Genomic DNA, 25,127 nt, shown 5'->3' on the forward strand with positions numbered 1-25,127 from the left:
TTAGCTCTCATGCTTGGTAAATATATTTCTTAATAGGAAAGATGCTACATGGTACGGCAGAGGTACCTCAGGGAGGAAAGGGAGAGGCTCGGGCCAAACACAATAGGTAAATTATCTAAGGAATTCCACTAACTAGAACCAACTGGGATAGTCTGAAATCTTAAAGAAAAACAAGAAAATCAAGGGGCTTTCTGGAAATGACTCCATCCTAGAAGGCAGCCAAACCACTTCAGTGGGCTCAGCTGGAGGCAAAAAAATCCTTCCTGCTCAGGATGTGAGGGGCAGACAGTGTTCCCCGCTCTCTGCTCTGTGTGGCAGGCAGAAGGTAAGCCAGGGAGGAGCTGCAGCAAATATAGATGAAACTTTGGAGACTAGACCCCCAAGAGAACTAAGCCAAGGTCAAAACATTTTTAGAAGTGTGGGGCATGGGAGAAACTCAGCTTCAACATATTTTGATTTTACTCAGGGCACTTTCCAAGGTCTGCAATACAGAACTTCAACTACCACTGCAGGGGTTTGGCACTTTGCCTTTTTTCTGATAGTATCTACTTGCTGAATGGACTAGACACTGCTGTCATGTTTAGGAAAGGTCTGTGGGTCTCCATCCATTTTCAACTGGTTTCTCTTGCAGATCACAGAGGGTTGCCAGTTATGACTCGTCCTCAGAAATATGCTTTGCCCTCATGCAACACACTTTCCTTCAAAAAGCCTCTACTTGCAGTCGAACCCGATTTAGCAGTCCTTCCTGCAGAGAGGCAAGCAGATTTCTCCTGCTACCAAGCTTGGAGCCAACCAGCCCAGGCTACTGCTTGAAGCAGGAGCCTGCATTCAGAGCATAGCCAATGATAGCAGCATCTACAGAGTATCATCCAGCATCTTTTAGAAGTGCCAGGGCAAGGCTCAGGGTTGTGATTAGCATATGCTAATGACTGATTATAATATGTAAATGACACACTGGGTCAGAACTGCACGCCCATTCAAACTAATGAACTGTGCACTTTTTTATAAGTGGCACCAGTAATTGGGCGCATCATTTTTCTGTTGCTGCTAGGCAGAGAATAAGGAAGCCATCTGTAACGACAGGCCAATGTTTGCAGCAATCCCGTTGAGAAGTAAAGGCAAGGACTGCTAATTTCCAAGTGTCCAGCAGGGAACCAGTACACATGCCTCCAGTCACCATCGTCACAATCCTTAGTATCTGAGCATGTAATTATATGGTCATATTTTTAGAAGAGATCAGCATTAAAGATAACTGTTGAAAACTCCTGGCCAGAGCAGCATGCAGAGATCTATTTGAGCACCTACTGCCTAAAGTGCAGAACACCTGGGTTTTGAAAATGCAGTTGTATGTGACCTTGCTGTAATGAAGAAAATATTAATATCTCGTTTGTGGGGTCTGCTCTTCCCTCTCAAAAATAAATTCTCCTGTAAACTTACACCACTCTCTCTGAAGTAGGCAAGAACACAATTTAATATCAGAATGGATAGACTGTGATACTTGCCAAAACTGATTTATTTCAGCCCTCATTATTTACTTATTCTCTCTATTAATTAAAATTCTTACTCAGAATCTTTATCAAGAATAAATTAGTAAACAGAGTAATTCAAATATGAGGGCTTTTTTTAAAATCAGATACATTTTACAAAGGGATATGATTATTCTTTTATCCTAATTTTAGATATGAAAACAAAGAACTGAAACAATTTATGTTAAATGTCACACGGCAGACAGTCACCAGAGCTTGCAATAGAATGGAAATTGCCTGGGTCTGTATCTCTCCTGCAGATATTGCCCACAATAGCAGTAGAAGTATGGTGGAGTGATGTGATCAGACTTCAAAGCTGACTATGTACAAGGCAGATCTTTATACATCTCAGGTTCAGGGCAGTATCAATGTAGGATATCCCAGACAGAAACCCAAACTAGTAACTCCCCACAGCTTTACACTGTGCGACATGGACTTGTTTATTCAGCTTTTTGATGCTTTACAAATTACTGCAGCAGGTTCTGGGTTTTGGTGTAGACAAATCTCTTCCTTATTAAGGCATCCCATTGATGTCACTTTTAGAATTCGCTCTTCCATGCAGTGATTTTCAGACTCTCCTACTTTGTTCTCTCTGTTGTTCAAACTACATATTTATATAAAGTCATTTGTGTCCAATCTTGGCTCTTTTTCGTTTTTCCATGCTGGGGTGGCATTTTGAGGACACAAGCATGCCATAATGCCTTTTCTATTATAACTAATTTAGAAAGCTCATTAAAAACATCTATTAATCCTAATTCATCTGTTCACATAGTCATTCTGACAGTGAAGGTATTTCCCTTCTGGCAGTTTTATTAAGTGTGAGGAAGATATCAGCTCTGAGTTTCACTGTTTCTAAGTCATCCTAGAACACAGGATGTGCACATCATCTTCAATAGCCTCATGCTTATTTTACTCAGACTGGTTGCTCAGAGTCCCCTTGTGGGTGGAAAGGTCAATAATGAGGCATGAGGGGTAAAAAAAAGGATATTTTGACAAGACTGATCTAGTATAGCATTCCCAGAAAAGCTCCATCAGAGGATATCTAGCAGGCTTTTAGGTAACCAGCAGTGAAAGGAAAGGGCAGCAAATTAATGGTTGTGATTTACCAAGTGAAAAGGCAGTCCTGTATCAGTGGGAAAACCCAGCAAATCTGATAGCAATCTGCAGATGGCAGTGTTAAACCCTTTGCATATGGCTCTCACTTTTGATGTCAATAGAAATATCAAAGAGATCAGGATTGGGCCAGAGATTCCCTACTCAATATCTCTGGACACACGGTCTAAGTATAACATTACATAAACCATCTCATGTTCCCAAAATTTAAATACACAATTTTTGACTGATTATATGTGTTTGCAGCTGGCAGTGAAGGGTAATATATTGTTAATATCTTTCTGTAAATATTGGATGAATAGCTATCAAAACCCTACCATCTATATTGGCATTCATATAGCATAGTCTAAAAATACTTCAATCTCTCTCACTAACTCACTCTCCCACTACCCTCCAAAACTATGGGTTTTACTATTTTTCACATCATTTGAATTTTTATTACATCTAAATAATAAAATGCATTATTAGGATCAATCTAAATCCACGGTATTTGCAGTTTTAGGATTTTCTCCACAGATTTGGCTCTGCTCTCTAGAATCTAAGCCTCCCCTTTACAGAACTGAACTTTCTCTTGCCTTTCTGGTTGCAAAGGTATCTTGGCAAGATTTAAATGCTGCACCTCTGCAATATATGGCTTAGTGCTGAGCAGAGACGGATTGAATTCAAACTTTAACGCTACATTCCATTTATAAAATGAAGTCTAATAAAAAAAAAAGCTTATTTGGCTGCAGATAGGGTAGTCATGCTAGCAATTATGTTTCAAACTCTTTATAACATTTTTAGGGCTTATTTAAAATAAAATTAATAGAAAATGAATGTGATAGATGCATTATTTCTCAGTTGCAATGAATTTGAATAATATGTAATAATGTATCTAAAAATAATTGCTGCTCTTAATCAAAGGTTTTGCTTCAGTGCTATCTGCTTAAATGACCCTAAGTCATAGAGTACTTTTTAGTGTCTCTTCCCATTTCTTAAAAATTGAATTGCTCTTGCTAAATGAGTGGTGGCTGTCTCTATTCCCTCCCCATAGACCACAGAGGATGAGAAAAGAAATATTATCTTGTTTCTATTTCAGAACATTTGGCTAGTTTAAGAGATCTTCTTGACTACCTAGGAAATGCCCTGGTCAGAGAGACTGTGCTGAACCTGGCTGGATATAAGGTCCATGTAACTTGGAAATGGTGTCCCAGTCATTCAATTCACCAAGAGTGGCAACACTACCCTGCCACCTCACCAGCAGGGACCAGAGGAGCACAGTTAATTATCCAGTACCACCACAGGGTCATCAGCCCCTGGCCATATGCACACTGGTCTGTCACTCTTAAGAGAGAATATCTCTAGTGTAAACAAGATGAAATCTTTTTGCATCTTGGAGAAAGAAACTTGCTGCCACAGTATGCCTACCTGAGTGACCCAACTGTGGGCTCTGCCTGTGGCTCTTAATCTGCCTGGGGGTCCCAGCAGGTGGTATGAAGTCAGCGACTGGCAATGAGTGCAAAACCACTGCAGCCCCCAGGCCTATGGCATCCAGCCCATCTCATCTGAGTCCTGCAGTATCTGGTGCAAGCAGTGACAGCTAGAGAAGACAAAATTACCACCTATTTTGGTAAGATACAGAAGTTGACATTTTGCAGGATATCTTAAGGACAGAAGGGAACTACAGGAAAAGCACATACCCCATTCTCTGCTCAGACATCAAATGAATGGAGGCATCCCATTTCACAGATGCAGCTCAGCCAAGTGATATGCAGCTGATGCCATGACAGGCAGGTGTCACACACCAAGGGAAAGAAGGCCAAAGCTCCCATGGACATCTTGATAGCTCACACCTGAGAAGAACCCTGGAGGCAAAAGGCATGATTTCTCCAAGGACAACACAGTCCTAAAGCATGATAGGATAGTTCAAAGATTCTTAAATTCTTGAGATTGGGTACTGGTAGCAATTCAACCATGTCAGCAGAGAGCCCTATTCTGACAAATTTACCCTAAATTCATAATCCAGGGGCTTTGTGTATCCATCATGGTCTCTACTGGGAGAAGTAAAGCACGACCTCTTCTCCACAGACCATCAGGGTTCACCCACCTTTCAAAGTCCTTAGTCCCCTGAGAACTTCAGGCAGATATCTGCTTACATACAGGGGCTTTCAAGTTGCCTTACAATGTTTTTAAAATGCTTTTTCTTACAACTTTTACTATGGCATGTCTGAAGCATAGAACTGAATTTGGGTTTTCCATTTGGGAAGAGAGAGAAGCCAGAGATTCAATCACCATGCTCCAGAGCTGTGGAGCTTGCCTTGCAAGAAGCTACACCTGGGACCTTCAGGAAGGCAGTCCCAAAAGATCCACATAAAGCCTGGAGGCCTGGCAGAGCCCATTCATCCATCGTGTTGGCTTCATACCAGACTACTACTCTTGGCAGTAAAGCGGGCTGTGTATTTAAAAGGTGAGTTTTATTTGTTGAAAGGATTAAACTTTTATAAAATGTTTGACAAATCAAACCTTGATTCAAATAAAGATAAGATGGCAAAAGCACTGCATATATTCAGTGCTTGGATGTCAAAAGTCGTTTTAGCTCCAAAAATACTTCAAATCCACTGGTTGACTCCAGTCCTTACTGGTTTTCTTTGCAGAATTTTCAAGGACTCTTAAGTGCCACTACAAAATGATACAAAGTGAATTGTTAACCTACAGAGCTCACAAGTCAGAGCACAGGCAATCATAAAAAACAAATAAACAAGCAAAGAGTAGAAAGACAACTGGTTAAAGACAGCAGAGTTCCAGAAAACATTAATTACAGAGGTATCGATGTTCACAGCAGGCTGCCATTTCTGCCAACCCTGTTTCTCATGATTCATGCCAGAGAAGCAGGGTCAGTTTTGCCCCATATTTAACACTGATTTAGCATGAAGTACATATCAAAAGGATTTTGTACCACAGGCTCTGGCTTCACTTAAGTGAAAGATACCAAGCAGCCTAGAAAACTATTAAGTACAAAAAAAAAAAAAGAAATAGAGGTTTTCACTGGACATAGAGTGCAAATTATCCATTCTGAGTCTCAAGGAAGCTAAGCTACTGTCAGCTGGGTTTTCTGAAGTTACATTGCATGGGCCAAAACCTGAACATTCATCAGAATACCCATATACCAGAGTAGTTAGGTGGCTGGTTAAATCAATAAGTCATTTACATTTTTAACATTTACTGTAGAATGTTGGAGCACACACATTCTGCAGTAAAAAGAAACTGGGGGAAAATGCACAGAACTCCTGCTTTCTGGGAAAAGCTGTAACAGCATCCAATTGTTTTTTCCCGGTACAGGTTTTTCAGAGTGTACTAATTCCAAGCAAATATGGTTTGGACAGGTTTGATATTGTTCATTTCTTTGTTTTACAGTATGACTCTGGGAAACAGCCAGGTGATAAATACATTGACTAGCCATGGTTCTTGCCATCCGTACAAAGTTTACTTCATTTTTCCCTCTTTACTGGTTAAATCCCAGCAGCTTATCCCCATCAGTCAAGGCTTATGTGAAGTAGTGATCCAGTCAGCCTCAGGCTATGTAAAGCAGTGTTTTGGCCCTGTCTGACTTTGGTTGTATTGTGTTACCTGTGATATTCGCCAACCAACAGAGAATTGCAGCGCTATTGAGAAGTGGCACAGGGGCTCGTCCCACCACAGCAGCCTGCTTCCTGAGAAGCTAGCAGTTATAGTCAAGCTGAAAGTGAAATTTTAATATGGCCTTGGCAACGCTCCATTGGCATGTCCCCAAATTTACACTAGTGTAACCAAGATCAGTGCCTTTGCCAGCATCTGTATTATATTAAAGATAAATTGGACAAGATGTGTTCATATCTGAACTAAACTCAGCAAATAAAAACTGAACTTAACAAAATAAAATCAGATGGTCTGACTCATCCTCTTTTGAGGCATCCTGATAAAATATGGCTGTTCCAGAAGCTCTGATGTGATCTTAATAAAAGATGACACTGTGAAAAAGGCGGGGGGGAAAGCACGGCAGGCGGGAAACTTGACAAAAAGAAGTTTTCACTGTGCCTGGATCCCAGCTCATATAAATGGAAATAGATGAGAAACCTCAGCTTCCTTCATTGACATATGCAGCATAAAGTCACTGCATAGGCAGAACACTGTGAGCATGCCCAGTAGGTAGGCACCAGACTATAATTTCTTGTTTAAAATACCAAAATGCACCAGTTGAACTGAAAGAATGAGGACATGATATGAAACAGGCATGAGCTAAAGTACAAAACAGGAGGGATGACTGGAGCCCACCTCCTCCTACTTCCAAAAAGCTGCCTAATCATTAGCCTGGGGAGTCATGCTTTCACTCGCCTTTTCTCCTTTTCTCAGTGAATTCAAACCATTTTTCTGCACAGTGGTGCAGCTTCATGAGGAGTGGTAAAGCATTCCCAGAAAAGCTATAGTCTAATGACTAGAAGTGTGTTTGAATTCTTTCCAAAGAGGATAGAAACTGAGAGTGGATTTCCTACTTTCTAACCCCTAGGCTGATGCAAGATAGAAATGGTGATGGTTGCTTTTTCACAAGTTTTTTAAAACACAGTGAGGTCTTCAGAGAGTTTTACAAGAAATTTGGTCTGGCCAGGAGACACTAGGCATGCTCTGAGAGCATCTCCAAAGCCCATCAAACGGCTGCCATGTCCTGTTGTTTGATCATTACTGTGAAGGAAGGGGTCGGACAGACAATTTGTTTTCATATCTTGATGGACTGAAGGGATGGCAGTTAAGAGAGAGAGAATATGAGTATAACAATAAAGGTGGAATTATTTACTACAGAAGTAGAGAAAGTACCTTTAGATGCCAGGTAAAGGAGCAATTACAGCTCTATAACTATATCCCACAGTGTCTTACTTAACTGCCTACTTGCCAAGTGTTTGGCTGTATCATTTTAATAGCAACATTTCTTCATCTGTCTTATTTTACATACCTGTGTGTCATCTGTAGGGGTTGTGTCCTGACACCTGGGCCCATTCTGTCCCAACAGGGGACAGTCTCTCCTGCTGCATGCCCTGGCTCCCATGGACATCAAGCGCAGAAGCAGTAGCCAGAGTGAGACAACAACGTTTTTGAAATCATTCTAGTCTATGCAAACTGAGGATGCAGACAGCACACTGGAGAGGGATGCACTCTATAGATGGCCATGGGTGAGATCAGATGCAGCCAGAGAATCCAAAGGATCAGTCAAATGGTTTCACATGGAACTTCCTCTCCAACAGTACTTATAGCCTTGCCAGCAAAGTCAATGTCCTTTAGTGCTTGAACCCAGGACACTGAGTGTAGGAGTGTTCCCATGTGAACTCCAGCAGCTCTTTATCAGAAAAGTCAAGGAAAGAGAGATGATAACACAGCAAGGCATGAGAAGACCTTTGTAATGGGGTCATTAAGATCAACCTGAGAGTACATTCACAAATATCATGACAACACTGTGGATGCTAAGTGCTATCTAAAAAATGCACTCCTGTCTAAGTGCTAGTATTAGACAAGGTGCATTCTTGTCAAATATTGTTTGGTCCAGTAATTGAAAAGGATCATTAAACATTTACTGAAAGTCAAACTGGAAACACATGGATGAATGGAGCTGTACTTGAATACCCCATAACTGTCACAGATACCACAGATTAAGTGGCAGCATGTTACAGGTTTCCAGGAGAGGAGAGACAGGCTTCACACACACACATACATGCAGCTAAGGAAGGTGACATTGAAAGGCGACACTTTTTCATGTGTGATCATCCTCTGTACTCTTGTCTTAGAGCACTGGATGTCAAGTTGTAGCAAAGCATCGATATTTGCACTTGCACTTCATTCATATGGACACACCTACAGATTTATTTCACATGAATATTTGATATGACAACAGATTTGATATCAAGTAGGCAGAGTTTGAATTATTTAATTGTTTTCTAGAGTATTTTATTTTTATTATTTAATGAATGCTGACGTTGTGATTGGAGCTGGACAACCACGAAGTGAGCCTTAACTCCAATGTGCTCATGAGCTGACCTAATGAAATCATAGAATCCTAGAATGGCTTGGGTTGGAAGGGACCTTGAAGACCACCTAGTTCCAAACCTCCTGTCCCACTAGAGCAGGTTGCTCAAAGGTCCATCCAACTTGGCCTTGGTTGACCTTCATGGCTTTGAGGAATTCTAGCCTCCATTAAATTCCGATGCATGATGTTGTCTCAACACAATCTTCAAGATCAACCAGACTGGCACCAAACCTACAGCTGAACATTGAGATAGTCTCCTGGTAAAACAGACCATGGATCAGTGTCAAACCCGGGGTGAGGGTTTCTGCAAACTCCTATCTCCCTTCTCCCCTCCTCTTATCAATCCCTTAGCTGCAGCAGACAGAACTTTTCTCAAGATTTGATGTGGCATATTTAAGATGTGAAAACAACAGAGGAAAAATTAAAATGTTTGTGATCCATTATGCAGAAGGCACATATTCTGCATGAAAATATTATTTACTTGAGTTTTCTATTCTAAAACTTGATTTTGTATTCAAGATTTAAGGTCTCCATGGAGGTGGAAAAACACTTTGAGACTCTGAGGCTTTGAAATGCTGAATTGCCTTGTATAAGATAAAATCGATATTTGGAAAAAAAAAGCAAAGTGGAAATTAATGTTCTTGTAATAGGTGAGTAGCTTTTACACAATTATTTCATGGTGATAGACTTGGTTTTGATGTAGCTTAATTAGCAGAATATAAATTATATATGTTTTTTTAAAGATGTGCATATGTATATTACAAGATTTTTTTTATTTCATTGTGGAGCAAACCATTTGATGTGGCTCTGCAAAAAGCTCTAATACACATCAAAAAGCAATCAACAAACTCTTTGAGTACATCAAGCAGGATAATTTAGATGGTTTTTAATCAGGATTATGAAAATATAATTAGGTGGTTTCATGTTGGTTGGTGAGTGCGTAGGGAAAAGTGATTCTCCAAACAGAAAAATATGGATAACATTACCCAGGAGCCATGAAACAACCACACACACATGCATACACAAACCAAACAGAAAAGACTTCTGGCCTGCTTCTCTAGTAGATCAGCAGGTAACATGTTTAAACAGAATGTCATTTCCTTTAGGATATAACGAAGATTCTTATTTAACAGACAGATTACACAGAAGGAGCTTTGGAAAAATGCCCCTTTTTAATGTGCTTGAAATCATTAGTCTGCAGTTTAATAAAATAAAATCCTCTTTTCAGAATTTAGTCAATGAGCAGAAGATGCACTTTGGGTCTAATCAAACTAGAGTTTTAGTGAAGGAAACAAGAGAGTGCTTTATCTGTGTCTGAGTCTCTAGTACCAGAGCAAATGCCTCATCTACTTGCAGGGTATTCAGGTGAAACCTTCTCTCTTCAACCACTGTAAATGCCTGCCATTCCTTAATTCCAAGGAATGCTGACTAAAGATTCCTTTCTTAAGAGCTGCCACATCTAAACAACCTCATCTTTGCAAGTTCTCTTCTCACATTCTCGTTGCTCAAAGCTTCCCTGTGCTTTCAGTTCTTTTTGATGTGCTGATCCTGATGTCTGTTTCCCAAAATCTAACTTTTCTCTACAGTATTTGATTAATCCTGAACACTGTGTGCCATGTGCCCTGATGCTTCACCCACTTACATGAAAGTGTCTTAAATATTTGAAGTGTTATTCTCAAGTCCTTTACTTTTATGTGCTAATATTGCATTTCTGGTTGTCTGTGAGTACTGAGCAGATGTTCTCACTATTCATAGATCCATCTCCTGGCTGGATGTAGATAATCCATAACCCCACAGTACCCTCAGAACATGCCTGTCTGTACATAATCCTCACACCAATACTCTCTCTGTCACGTTCTTCCCTCATCTGACTGGTTCTGGCAAAACAAGGTTACCATTGCAGCTTGCCAATACATTAAAGAATTAGAGACACATTTTTTTACTTTTTGCTGTAGTGAAAACTATCTAGTTTGTCCTTCTCTGCCTCTCCTCACTGGGTCCTATTCCTCGTGCCGAGAGAGTGATTATCCCTGTACTGAGGGCTAGTGATATCTCAATAATCTCCTACCACCTCATGTGGATCCCTAAAAAATATTCTCTCCACTTCACACCAAAGGCTAGATCTGTTTTTAGTGACTTAGAGGAAATGCATTTCATACTGTTATAGTGACAAAAAAAATACTTCTTATGCTTTTTAAGCACTCTGATAACTTTTTTTTTAATTTAGATACATAGTTTTGATAAGAATCCTATAGAATCATATGTTGGGGGGGAAAAATCAAGTTTGTAGATGTCTGAAAGTGGTTTTGGGTTTTTTGTAAGGTAAACATGCATTACCAGTGTGCCCTTAGAGGCTCTTGTAAAAGAAAATACTACCTTCAAGTCAGTTAGTCTGAAGTCAAAAGTAAAGTATTTATGTGCTGAAATAGCAATCACAAAACACAATGTAGGTGAAAGTCAGAAGTTGGGTTTTTTAAGACTAAATGAAACAGCAGTTAAGTGCACTTTAATTTAATGGCAAAAGAAATAATAGAAGTCACTGCCCAAAGCATGGCTCAGCTTCAGAAGGCAAGAGCAAAAAGGGCAGGAGCAGAGAGCAGACCAAGCAGTTCTCTTGGGTGAAGTTGTGAGTGAAAAAGGTGGGGGGATGTTGCATGTTGTAGGTGGATGTATGAGGGAATGAAAAATAATGAGAACAGAAAAGACATTGGGAAAGTCACCTGCAGGAGTGGAATGGTGCACTGTCAGGGGGTAAAACAAAAATACAGCTCTTCTTGGCTGAGTGCTCCCTAAAAAGAGACTTACACTTCCAAACATGGAACTACTTTGCTTGCTCCTGCCTTGCTGTAATAGCACTTTGCTGTAACAACAACCTCTGGAAGTAAACAGGGCCTTTCCCAAAGAAATCCTGGGTTCCTATCATCCTCTTCCATTCCTAATGTAACAAAGACAGCAAGGCCCAGATTTTGGATAGCTATTTGCACCATGGGGACAAAAATACTAGCTGGCATCAAAGCTAGCACAGATTAGATCTTCTTATCAAGCGTTAGAGAGATGAAGAACTACTGCTCTGCCCGGGAGGATGGGGTCCATGCCTTCCCATGTGCTGTTGCAGGCAGCATTGCTTTCTTCCCTTTGGAAGACTGCTAAAAACTCTGGCCTGATCTGTTACTGCTGAAGTGAATGGGAGTTTTGCCATCGACTTCAAGGAGACAAAAAGCGAATCAGGCCCTCTGCTTGCAAATCCAGTCTTTATAGTCCTTTCCAGATACTAAATAAAACTGCGCTTGGAAGTCAATTGAATGCCAGCAAGCTGGGCCAGTTTGCCATGGATTTCAAAGATGCCCAACAATTTGATGCTTATTAGGATACAAATAAAGTGTCTTCTTCACAGTGCAATGTGCAATTTCCTTCTCAGTAAAAATATAAACGTGCCTTATGTGCAAACAATTTTAGCATTTCTGTTTTTATGCCATCTTACTGACAAGAAACTCCCAGCTGTTATAATTTGTCTCATCCTTCTCTCTCTTGTAGAACTAGCCTTTGTTCCTTTTTGCAGTGCCAGGGACTTGCTGAGCTCCACCTGATGTGATTTGTCCAGGCATTAATAATGCATCTTCAAGATGCAAGATGCATGAATTCCTTCAGTAACAGATCCGCCGGCAGGCTGCCGCGCGGTATTGTGCCATTTTCCCGAGATGGGGGAGGCAAGAGGGCCACACAAGCATCATGCACCCGCGCAGGTCACCCGGCTTGGGAGCCAGGGGGTTCTGTTATTACCAGGGGGTCACTCCATCCTCACGACGAGGTCAGGCTGTGGATAATGAACACTACAGGAGCCGTTCCTCCAGCAGGCAGGTCCTCACCCGCCATCCAAGGAATCCTTGTGGGACGACCTGAGGTGTCCACACTGACAGTGACTTTAGGAGAGCTGGCAAGCAGGGGTCGAGTGCTGCCCCGCTGCCGAGTGCTGTCCCTAAACATCACCAAACCAAACCAGTTTTGCCTCTGAGCGCTCCTCTCAGCCTCCCCTCCCGTCAGGACAGCAGGGGTCGGGAGCTGGGCACCCGGAGGATGCGCTTTATGGACGGAGTGTGCTGCGGAGGGAGGCTCGCCCTGGGCAGACACCGCACACGCCTGGTCCTCACACACTCCCGAGACCGCGGAAGGATCTGACGGCCACCTTCCGCACCAGCTCCCTCAGTGCCGCTCTCCCCGTGCACGATTGTGTATATATACCTATATCTATATCTATAGAGCTCGTTTAATCGATAGGATCGCTGGCAGAGCCGCGCTCCCGCACCGCAGCTCGGCTCTGCCGGCGTAGCCATGGCAACGGCTCCGGCTCCTGGCGTGGGGACGCCCCGCGGAACAGCCCCGGCCCTGACGGCACAGCCCCGGCACTGCCCCGGCACTGCCCCGGCACAGCCCCGGCACTGCCCCGGCACAACCCCGGTACCGGTACAGCCCCGGCACAGCCCCGTTATAGCCCCAGCACAGCACCAGTACAGACCTGGCCCCGCCCGCACAGCCCTGGCACAGCCCCGGCACAGCCCCGGTACAGCCCCGGCCCCGCCGGCACAGCCTGGTGGGCCCCATCGCGTGGAAATATCGCCTTTGCTGGTGCTCTTAATGTCTCCTCGTGTTTGTGTCCCCCAGGACTCGCAGGTGTTGCTGTCAGTGATCCACAAGGTTACAGAGTGCAGGCCCAGCCCTGCCTTCTGCGGCTGTGTGTGTATGTACCCATGTGTAGGTGCATTCTCTGCACAGAGAGGCCTGGGGGTCCTGCTAGACAGCAAACTGTCCGTGAACCAGCTGTCCAAGACCAACGGTACACTGCGATGTATTAAGAAGAGCATTGCCAGCAGGTTGAAGGAGATGATCCTGCCCCTGTAACTCAGCCCTGATGAGTCCACGTCTGTAATGCTGGAATGCTGTGTTCAGTTCTGGGATCCCCAGTACAAGAGAGATATGGAGCTCTTGGAATCCAATGGAGGCCAACAAAGGTGACTGAGGGGACTGCAGCATCTCTTACAAGGAGAGGCTGAGGCAACTGGGCCTGTTCAGCCTCCAACAGAGGGAGGGGATCTCATCAATGTGTGTAAGTATCTAAAGAGACGGTGTCCAGAAGATGTAGCCAGGCTCTTCTCAGTGGTGGCAAGCAATGGGATACAAGGCAACAGGCAGAAACTGATGAACAAAGATTTCCACCTGAATATGAAAAATAACTTCTTTACTGTGCAAGTGACCACGTACTGGAGCAGATTGCCAAGAGAGCTTGTGGAGTCTCTCTCAGTAGAGATATTCAGGAATCATCTGGATGCAATCCTTTGCCATATGCTTTAGGATGACCCTGCTTGAGCAGGAAGGTTGGACCAGATGACCCATTGTAGTCTTTTCCAACCTTACCCATTCAGTGATTCTGTGATACACACATAAAAACAACCCATTTCCAAAACAATATTTCTGGTAATGTTTTCAAGTTTCCCAGTGCATGGCAATGGTTAAACATCATTGAGGTCTGAGAGAGAGAGGAGATCCTTCCCTGAAGTCCTTGGCAATCAGCAAGGGAACCATAAAGCAGCTCAGTATGAATGCAGTCAACACTGGCAGCCAGTCCACTCTGCCATCTAAAAGCATTGCACAAAATCTGCCATCAAAAGCCACCGAAGCTGGTGCAGGCAAGCCTGGCACAGCTGTTTTGGTGTGAGCTGTGATCAGCAGTCACCTTGGGTTGATGGATGTCAGTCATGTCCTCTCCGCGCACAAGCACCATCAAGTCTGGTGGGCTCTACTTAGTATGACACTTTCCTCTGTTTGATGGGCTTTTGAACATTTCAGGAAAACATATGCAGCTTCTTTTCATGTTCACAGAATCACAGAATAGGTCAGGTTGGAAGATCCCGTAGTGGGTCTCCTGGTCCAACCTCCCTGTTCAAGCAGGATCATGCTAAGACCACATTGCACAGGCTGTGTCTAGATGGTTTTTCAGAGAGGGAGACACCACAACCTCTCTGCACAGCCTGTTCCAATGCACAATCATCCACACAGTAAAGATCTTCTACATCTTCAGGTAGAGCTTCCTGTGCTTTCTGCCTGTTTCTGCCTGTTGCCTCTTGTCCTTTTGATTGGCACCACCCCTTTCTCTGCCCTTTTGACACCAACCCTTTATATACTTACCCACATCAATGTGGTCCCACTCTTAGTTATGTCTTTTCAAGGCTGAACAGGCAATTTTTCTTTTTCATTGCCATATTGTGTTTCTTTTTGAATAAAGGCCTTCACCAGGCTGTCAGCTGGGAAGAATATAAAAAATTATCAAGGTGTCTCTGAGACCAGTGAGGTGCCAACAGGTAGGGGAATAATGGGAAAGATAGGAAAGGAGGACAGTCTCTCTGAGGATCAGTTTTAAGAATCCAAGGAAGACAAAAATGAATCAAAACCCTCCCCTCCTTTAATTGGAGCATAATTTTCCCATTTTATCCACAATGAACTTTATGGGATTCTTTTTGATTTGAGTCAGAATATTTCTGTTGCTTTCAATAGGAGTTCGACAGGGTTTTTGCATACACATAGTAGGAGAAATGTTTGTACATAAATTTATATTTTAAAAGACAGTGAAACAAATACTCCTGTGAATTTTGTTTCCAAAAAGCTTCCAAACTGTGTGCAGAAGTCATCTCGAAATCACTTTATATTTTTGAAGACTATGCACCTAGAGACCACAAACAATAGACTGGGATTCTACTGATCCTTCATGTGCAAACTGAATTACTCACAAAAACTCTGATACAGCATCCAGTCTGTAAGCAATACATAGGCTAAAATATATTCAGATTAACAAGTCACAGAAGAATTTATACAGTGAATAAAATTAATAGAAATTAAAATGTGATCGTTGATCAACCACAATTAGGAAACAGAGCTAAATTCAACAAATCAGCTGTTTGCAACTAATAGTTTTCCTAGGTCTCATGATAGATGTGGGTAAATGTTGACTTCCTAATTATGACAACAGAACTAAAGAGAGAGCTGAGAAATCAAAATTAACTAGTGCCTTTCCTGAATTAGTGTCAGAATCTGTTGACACAGGTCTGGAGCATTGCTGTGAAATGTCCTGAGTTCACAGGCTGGGCTTCTTTCAATATGTGGTTTGTAAAAGTCTGCAAAATCTTGACTTTCTCTCTTGATATAAGGAAAGAAAGAGGCATAATTTTTTAATATTAAAATCTGACTGAGTTCTGGGCAACTGAAAAAGTGTGGCATATTGCAAGATATCAATCAGTCTTTCTAGCTCCATCATATACTGCATTTTGAAGAGAAGAAATGTACCAGGCTTCTGTGAATGGTGAGCTGGCCTTGCAGATCCTCCAACATATCAAAGGAAAGGAAGCTTCCCCCCAGGAGAAGCAAGGAAACAGCCAAAATATTACCTGACAGATCTGGCCTTGCATCAGGCTGGGTTCAGGCTCAGAAATTATCAGAGACAATATTAAGCTCCTTACCCTCAGCTTCCAGCTTCTTAGTTTTAAGGGGATTTCTACACATGCTAAGGAATGTTCGCCAATCTGCACCACACTGGATCCACTGCAAGAATTTTGTATAAGGAAATCTAGTTATTGTAAGTGCAAAATACAGTTTGAACGTCCCCTCTATTCCACATGATTTTCTTCTTGTTGCTCCAGGAGGCTGGAAAGGATACTACAGTTTTCCTCATGTTAATTCTGGCAATATTTTATTTGAAAATGTTTGTTAAAAGAATCCTTTAAAACTGAGTGAAATTATGGAAAGCTCCTTGTGATGTTCCTGTTCCACATATTTGACTGTTCTGAAAACAGATTTCCTATTTTGTGTCAAGATTGGAGATTTTGAAATATTTTCTTGTCATATACTCAGATCTTTAAAATTTTGCATGAACTGCTATTCCAAGAACAACCCAATATGGTTAAAGCTGAGAATTTACTGTGATGGCTTTTTAAAAAGATTTATTTTGACTTCAGTTTTCATTAAACTTCAGTAGCCCTAATTTACTGGCACTTCAATTAAGCAGAATGGTTTGTTATTCATTATGCTTTCTTCCCAAAAACATTTTGCATAACAATAATTCAATGAAGTTCTTGCTTTGTGAACCCTTCTGGTTTTAATGACTTCTGATTTTCACATTTTTCAGAGCAGGGTGAAAATGTTTAACATTTCTTCTGAAAGTTGGTTCTATATGTAGAAATTGGAGCTCTAGGTTACACATTGCAGATGGGACTACCACAATTTACGTCACAGGAGACACAGGGCCAGCTCTAGTGCATCCTTTCCGGTCCACACAGGATGCTTCCTAGAATTGCTAAAATTGTTTGCTTCCTACAGTTTTCTATGATCCTTGCCATCACTATTAGATGTTCTTTGAGATCCATCAAATGTTTCTCAGACAAATGTCATGCTAAATAAGCTCCTTCCTCTCTTACTGAGGAGATTTGATTAGAAGTCCTCAACTAACAGCACCATTTGCAAAATCTATTTCTCAGGAATGGTGAGCTCAAGGTGAAGTAGCAAAGGGACTTCACAGAGCTCTAGATGGGCACAGCCTCACAGGAGCCCCACCAAAAACACAGCACAGCACTGACCTTGGCCAGCAGCTCCCTGAGCAGGGAGCATGGAGTATTAGTGGGCAAAGAGAACAAGTCTTATGGGAGCAGCTGAAGGAACTGGGGTTGTTTAGCCTGGAGAAAAGGAGGCTTAGAGAAGATCTTATCATTCTCTACAACGACCTGAAAGGAAGTTGTAGCAAGGTAGGTATCAGTCTCTTCTCCAGAGAAGTAACTGATGGGACAAGAAGAAACGGCCTCAAGTTGTGCCAGTGGAAGTTTAGATTGAATATTTGGGGAAAAGGGCTGTCAAGCATTGGAACAGGCTGCCCAGTAAAGTGGTTGAGTCACCATCTCCGGAGGTGTGTGTTTATAAGAAGAGTAGCTGTAGCACTTAAAAACATGATATGGCGGAGTTGGCGGTGCTGGGTTAATGGTCGGACTCAACCTTAGAGGTCTTTCCCGTCCTGAAAGGTTCTATGATTCTATGATTTCAAGACTTCTGTTTGCTGTATATTCCCCCTTCCCCTGCACACCACTTGAAGAGTTGGTCATAGCTGTTGTTCAGGCATAACCCCATGAATGCCCAGACATGAGAAGGCACAACACCTCTCATCTGGATGTTGTGCTATTGACAGTCCCAGGAATGACCGGGAGGCTAAGCACTACTAAACTCAAACACATCAGGAGCTGGGAAGAACGCCTGATTACAGCTGCCTGCACCAGGTCCCGGCAGTAAGAGAGCTGATGCATTCAGGCAAGGTGATGCAGGTCACTGTTGCTGGGGTAGCGAGGGAAAGATAAGAAAGTGAGAAAAGAAGAGCATCTCTGCCTTGCTGCCCAGGCCTGTCGGGCAGATAAACCACATGCGTGCATGCAGCCAAGAGAGCCTGGCTGGCCCCAGTGGAGGTGGTCCCTTGACATCCCCGAGGCAACCCAGGCCGTGGCAGAGGATTCTACCATCAAGGAAGCAGCTGGCTTTGGCAGAAAAAAAAAACCCAACAAAACAGAACAGAGCCAGAGGCAACAGCAGAGGAAGAGGCAGGGGGAACTGGTCTAAGAGCTCTTTATTCAGAGACATTACTGCTGCTCCTTACAATCCACCACAAATACAATCCATTTGTGTAGGTATATACATTTCATAGTAAAAAGCTATGGAGCTCTAATGTTTCCTTAACTTCTCTCATTATAAATATTAGTACGTAGACTGTCTTTTGTATATACACAATTTCATAACAAAAGAGTATATCCCAGCTTTGCAAAGCCGTAGTAATCTACTTGCCTTGGGTGAGTAATTTCTTACAAGAGACAAGAGTATTCAGACTTTCTCAACATTTACAGAGAAACAGGGAGATTTGGGAACTCACTGTGGTAAAAGTTCAAAATTTCAAGAAATTCACAACATTTCAATATTTTAATGATCTCCTGAAGGTTACCCTGTTACAACTTTTTTTGTTTATTTATTTGGGGTTTGCATCATTATGTAGTCTGGTATGATATAATTTTCTTTGCATCAAAGAATATCAAACTAGAGTATGTACAAAGGAGGTAATGGTAATTCTCTGCTATTTAGTGCTTTAACCAAATTCTGCTGTATACTGTGCAAGGATTTTAATCACTGCACTATTAGATGAAAGGACAGTAGAAGTAATTCCTCCTTTTCTCCCCTTCCCTCTAATCTTCCTCACATGTATCAGCAGCAGCATTCCACTTGTAGACTGAGAAAACCTTTTATTTTTGGGTCTCAGAAAAGATTAGACTGACACAGAAGCCAAACGTTGCAAAAGTTGTTAAAGGTGTTCAGAGAACATGAACTCTAGAAATCCACTGTAAGGTGGATCTTTAGCACCTCCAGACATATTCAGGAGTTTTAGGGTCACAAGTCTAAACTTGGGCACATGCAGGTAGACTATGAGCAGTACTTGACCTTTTTTTTGAACCTAACCCCAAAGTACATTTTAAAGAGTACAGGATACAACTCCAAAGCTTTGACCATGACCCTGATTTAATAACTTCTTGCACGCTGGAAAGCATTTGTTCTTAGGCCAAAATTCATCACGTCTGCAATTATGATGGTACCACTGCCATGCTTTGAACTGATTTGCTAGAATCAAGTCTCCACTTCAGAGAAAAAAATTAGTTTTAACTGGTTTTGCTGCCAAAGCCGGTTTGTTGCTTAGTTGACTTCTTGGTCCCTTCAATTTTTAAGTTGCTTGTGAAAAGAAATTATTCATTGTCCCTGAACCGACGTGGTGAGTGTGCCAAGAGCCTTTTCAGAAGCCTCACCATCCTGCTGTCTCTAGGCTCAGATCAGCAAGGCAGTCAAGCACATGCTTTCCTTCAGGTATGTACTTAGTCCTCTTACCTTGCTGCTTTCACAGCAGGTTAGAAAAGCAAAGCACCTACTTAAAGGTAGGCATACACTTACCTTTCCCCTTCCTTATTACAGCACTCAGAAACAGTGAAGAACCCTAACTGTAGCCAAATTCCTGTTTCTACTAATTCTGAAAACAAGCACAAATATTTACTTAAAATATTAATATGCTTACCATATCTTATCTTTGACATAATTGCTTTAATTAAAGGAATTTATAAAAACTAATGTTACACCTACGTGCCTTAGCAATAATGTGTTAGAATAATGGAATAATGGAATTTAGAGTGGCTGATTTATTAATCTTAAAATATCTACTTGGAGTGAAACAGATAAAATTGTAAATTGGGGAGAAATACATGTGAATATTGGGATTTATAATTTAGTCTTGGATGAGTTGTGTTTATACATATATAAATTTACACTATCTTAGATTAGATTTGAACATATTTTTTCATGTTTATAATCTATAAAATAGAAAAAATAAATATAAAACTTTACTGCTTCTGATAGAAATTTTTTCGATTGTATTGATCTTTGACATGGACAAGATTTACAAGGCAGAATTACCAAGGTCTTTAATACTCCATGTACACCAACATTAATATGATATACTTCATATACTTATATAACCAACCCCAGTCTACTGCCCTCCCTCTACACACATCATGTGTCTTTCTCTGATGTATTTCCTTCTCTGCTCCCCAGAAAACTTCCTCCAATCTGTCTCCCGTGCCTTGCAGTCAGGTGAAGTCTTCATTGACATCTTCATACCCATCTCTGCCCTCCTTAACCTGTGAACAACTTCAGATATAATTCCCCTAACTTTTTCTGGAAATCTGATTTTCTTGTGGCTTCTCTGTCTCCTTTTACCTGTCCTTTTGCCTCTGTGATTTCTTTTTTCATATGTCCTAGTGCTTTGCAATCATCACTGACCATGTTATCCAACCCCACCTCACTGGTTACTTTTACGTCCTGCCAGCATCCCTTAGTCATCTCCTGGTTGTTAAGTATATTGAAAACACATGGAAAGAACCATCTTTGTCTTCCACATTAATACAACACTCAGTACTGGTCTGAATTCTAAGAAGTACATGTTAGTGTCTGCCTCTTGCCATGTGACATAGGAACTACCTGAAGCTAAGGGTATATTTTACTTGCTAATTTGTTTAAACAATTGTTAAAAGAATGGCAGTGTATTGTTTACACGTATTTGTTTCATGTCTTCTTTATGACACTGCCCTATCTAATGTGATTATGCAGCAAAATAAACAATGTCAAATCATGACTTCTTTGTAGGGAAGTCTAGTCTCTTAGACTGCAAGTCTAGCATACTAGCCAAAAGCATACATAATTTAAAAGGCACTTTGAATACTGCCAGAAAAATTGTGTGAAATATTGGTGAGCCTGAAGGGAAGAAACTACACAGAGGTTAAGTTGCATGAGAAAATCTTTTTCCCAACTACAATGCTATTAGAAAATAAATGACTTTTTTTCGTGTGCATATATTCACATCAGTAATGTGGTACAGCTCACAGACTGGAAGAGACCCCATGTCAAGAATGTATTTGTGTCCCCACCTGTTTGGAAAAGCACACAAACAATCAGTGCAAGAAATACAATTATGTATTCTGAGTAGGAATACTAAGATGCTCAAGTTTAGTCAAGCTCACTGTACACTGTATCCTTTTTTGATACAGGTGTTCTCACTCAACCACTTTCACTCCTTGCCACCATGCTCAGCCAGGTGAAGAACTACTAATCCAACAAGAACTGCATAAGACACAAAGAGGAAGGCAACTTTGCTTCAACCTTGAGTCAGCCTAAATATAATAACTGCACACAGAAATTTAATTTGACAATTACAGATTTTGAGTTTAGAGAACATTTTGCTGTTGCTTATCTCTGCCCTTGCCTGTGAGTTCTGAACTGGGATTCATAAGGTCATTAATTCTAATAGCAATGGGAAAGTAGGAGGAAGAGACACATCATGGCATGAAACAAAAATCTGAAAAGCAAGAGTGATTCAATGTTTAAATCCAATCTCCTTTCTATTATGTTAGGGAATTCAAGATGTGCTTTTTAAATCTTATCTTCTAGGATTTTTTTTTTCCACAGGAAAACTTCCCCATAAATTCACAAAACGTTCTGGCACTTGGTATGGTTTTACACTCTGAGAATTTATTATTCATGAAATAGGTCTTTTGAAGTACAATTTCTAAGTACTGATGTTTTATCTTTAAGCAGTGAACATGAGCAGAGGCTTAAAGGCCCACTGACAATCACTCAGGAATAGCTCAACTGCTCGTGTCTAGGCAAGGTCTTCCCCACACAGGGAACCTTTTGTAAATATTAGTTACTAGAAACACAACACTAATACATGTAGTTAATAATTATCACAATGTGCCAAAACTGCACAGTTTGCTCCCTGATTACAATATTAAATTGCTATTGAGCTGTGGTATTTGCTTCAGGCAATACTACTGAGAAGCCTCCAAAGACTTTGGTTGGCCTCCCTACACAAGCTTGGGAAATGCATGCCTGCACAGAAAGCAGAGGCAGTGCTGGGGTTTGCCAGAAAACAAACAAACCTCAGACAATAGAAGGAAAGTTTTATCAGAGCTGAAGTGTCCTTTCACTTGGGAACTGTCATCTCATGAAAGTAAAATTCACACACACTTGATTAGGGCTTCTGTGTCAGACCATTACCAAGAGCGAGGTGATTCAAGCTGTGTGTGGAGCATCCTGCACAGCCAGCTCTGAAAGCTTTGTTTTAGTTGCTTTTGATGACATCTAAAAAGCTGCTAATCCACTTCAGAAAAGTCCAGAGGTTCTGCCTGACATGTTTGTGTTCATCTGTCAATGGGTGTTTCTGCTGATACTTTTGTCAATTGCCCTGCAGATGAAGTAGTTTGGGATGGCCAATGGGAATCACCGTTGCTGGTACCATCGTTCATCTTGGTCATGCATTCAAAATCATGATGGGTCTAAATACAAACCCTAATCTTCAGCTTCTTCCGGTCTTGATTCTTTATCTTTCTAAATCCATGAACCAAACTGCCCAATTTGCAGAGTCTCCTTTTGAATATAAAATTCAAAAATGGTTGTCTATATGCTTAGATTTTGGGCATTTGGACTGGTATCAACATTCAGGCAAGCTTAGAAAAGGGTCTAAAAGGTATAGTGATGTTTGAGCCCAGATCAGGTCATAGATTAAGGTTTCTGCTTGAGAACAAGAGTAGGAAAATGCCTCTGCACTGTCGTCTAAGTAGCACTCAGTAATCTGCTGTGTAAATGTAGCCCTTATTTGGTGGGAGGAGAACGTGTGACAAATCTATCAGAACCAGAGTTTCAGACTCAGGATTTCAGACTCAGGATTCTTTGCCTGTGATCGAATATGACTTTGCTGTGATTTTTCTAAAATGATTGCATTCAGTGTTTAATGAAGTTCTGAAGACAGCGTAGCCAGGAGGATTGCAGTTTATTAGGGTGTCAGTAGGAGTAGCCCAGGAATGTGATTTGCAGCTACAGATTCCAATCCTTACACTTAGAAAAGGCTGTTGAAAGAGAGAATGCAGGATTTTGATTCCTTCTATAAAGCAAAGCCAGGTGTTTGCACTTGGAAAGTGCAGGTGCAAGTTTATGTACTTGAGTTTATCAGGCCCAAGTTGAAACCATATCCCGTATGAGATCATAGGCTATTGTCCAGCTTCTGCATTATTAAGGCATGCTATTCACTTAGGTTCTGGGACTTATTCTTGAAATCACTGTGCTAAGTTTTCTAACTCATTTTTTGGTGAGTTTTATGGTTTCTTTTACAGAGCTATGTGAGTTACATGGGACAAGGCTTCCGTGCTCCTTCGGAAAGCATATGTTAAATCGAAATAGTATTAATATTATAATCCTTAGAAGGAGAAACAAAGAAAAAGGGACACATGTTTGCTGGCTGCTTGCCTGAAACTGGATGTATGTACCTCAGCTGAATTAAGTATTTCATTTCATCATTTGAAACTTACCTCTGATGTTTCCTCAGAGAAGATACTTGTCCTTTTTATTTATGTACTTGCTGAATTGCAGAATGTATGTTTCAGGTCTCAGCTGTCAGCCTTATACCATGGGCCTCTTGTCCAGAATGAAATGTCATTCTTTAATCACAAAGGTGTTAAAAAGAAAAAGAAAAGGAAAATTTTGTCTCTAGACTGTTTTCAGGATTCTTCTGAAGCCCAAACATAAAACCAAATTGAAAGAAACTGTTGTGCCATTAAATCTGTCCTGCTATGAGCTTCTGCTTGTACCCTAGTACCTATTTTATGGGACATTATATTGCGCTATTTTAAATGTTCCAAGCAAAAATTTTATCTATGTGTTCTTTTGGTTCACGCACCAAAATCAGAATAAGGTAGATACTGTCTTTTTCTTCTGATTCTCTCCTGCCAGGAACAACTGAGATATTTTATAGCCTGTCAACAACCCCTCTTCAAGAATAACCTGAGAAAGCAGGTAGGCTATTACACAAGTAACAAGGGTCTGGTCTCTTTCTTCTAGTTTCCTCTTCTACGACAGCTAACACACAAAAAGATCAAGGATTGTCGTAAAAAAAAAAAAAGCAGAGAACTACCTGGTGTTATCTGTTACATTGGCAGGTACAATTAATTATTTATGCAGTACCATGGGTAAAGCAACAGACAGGTCAGGTTCCTGTATCTGCTGTCTGTGGGTGTTTTGCTGATGTATGTCAGCTTCATTCTAGGTCAAATATTATGGCCTCATCCCGCTGCCGACTGTATCTGTCTTTTATTTGTGAATTTCCACCAAAGAAAAGGCATAGAGCTCGCAGGAAAACAGCTTCTCAAATAGCATGTATGTGTTTTGTTGATTCTGGATTGTACAATAATTTTCATCTGATCTTTCAGCCTTGATTCTGGACAAATATTATTGGATTTGAAGCTGTAACAGCTGGAATAACTGTATTTAGTATATATAATTTCCAAGGCAAAACTAGAAATCTGAAATCTTTATAAAGGCTAAAATGAAGAGAAAGAGACAAGCTGGGGTTGGCAGTATTTTGAAACTTATATAAAAGTTGTTGGTAGCTTTTTCTTAGCTTTTCTTTTTCTCATCCTTTCTAATATACCTCACTCTTCCACTGACTTCTCACCAAATTTAGAGAATATCTCATCTAGACCCTTTAAACTGTCATCCTGTATATCATAATCACCCCTTACCACTACAAGCATGGACTGAAATGGGCTCTGACTTCTCTATCTGCTCCTCCTAGTCAAGATCTGCCATCAGTGCTGACAAGCTGCAGCATCCTCTCTGGTTACACAGAGCATCTCATGGCAAAATATCCCATCAGCCAGCATTAGTCTGAAGAGCATGTCTTTCCCCAAAAGCCCTGTGTTGTAACCACAAGTTACAATGTGAAAGCCCTACCATCAGGGCATCAGTCAACATTTTTTTTCAGGCTGGCCTCATATGTTAACTTATCACCAAACTAAACTCTT

General features: G+C 41.2%; 1 long non-coding RNA gene across 4 annotated transcripts in view; it reads left to right on the plus strand.

The window, feature by feature from the left end:
- The window catches only part of LOC148225409 (uncharacterized), a 125,583-nt gene that overhangs the window by 87,334 nt on the left and 13,122 nt on the right, over window positions 1–25,127 (plus strand). For 2 of the 4 annotated variants that reach the window (XR_015807168.1, XR_015807171.1), the window contains exons 3-5: window positions 4,852–5,085; window positions 9,187–9,317; window positions 24,058–24,120. This is a non-coding gene — a long non-coding RNA (uncharacterized LOC148225409). Of the gene's footprint in view, window positions 1–4,851; window positions 5,086–9,186; window positions 9,318–13,326; window positions 13,674–24,057; window positions 24,121–25,127 lie in introns of all 4 variants that reach the window. The other 2 variants (XR_015807170.1, XR_015807169.1) reach the window with 2 other exon arrangements.

This window comes from Sturnus vulgaris, chromosome 1, assembly GCF_052056855.1.
Source record: "Sturnus vulgaris isolate bStuVul1 chromosome 1, bStuVul1.hap1, whole genome shotgun sequence".
Taxonomy (NCBI): domain Eukaryota; kingdom Metazoa; phylum Chordata; class Aves; order Passeriformes; family Sturnidae; genus Sturnus; species Sturnus vulgaris.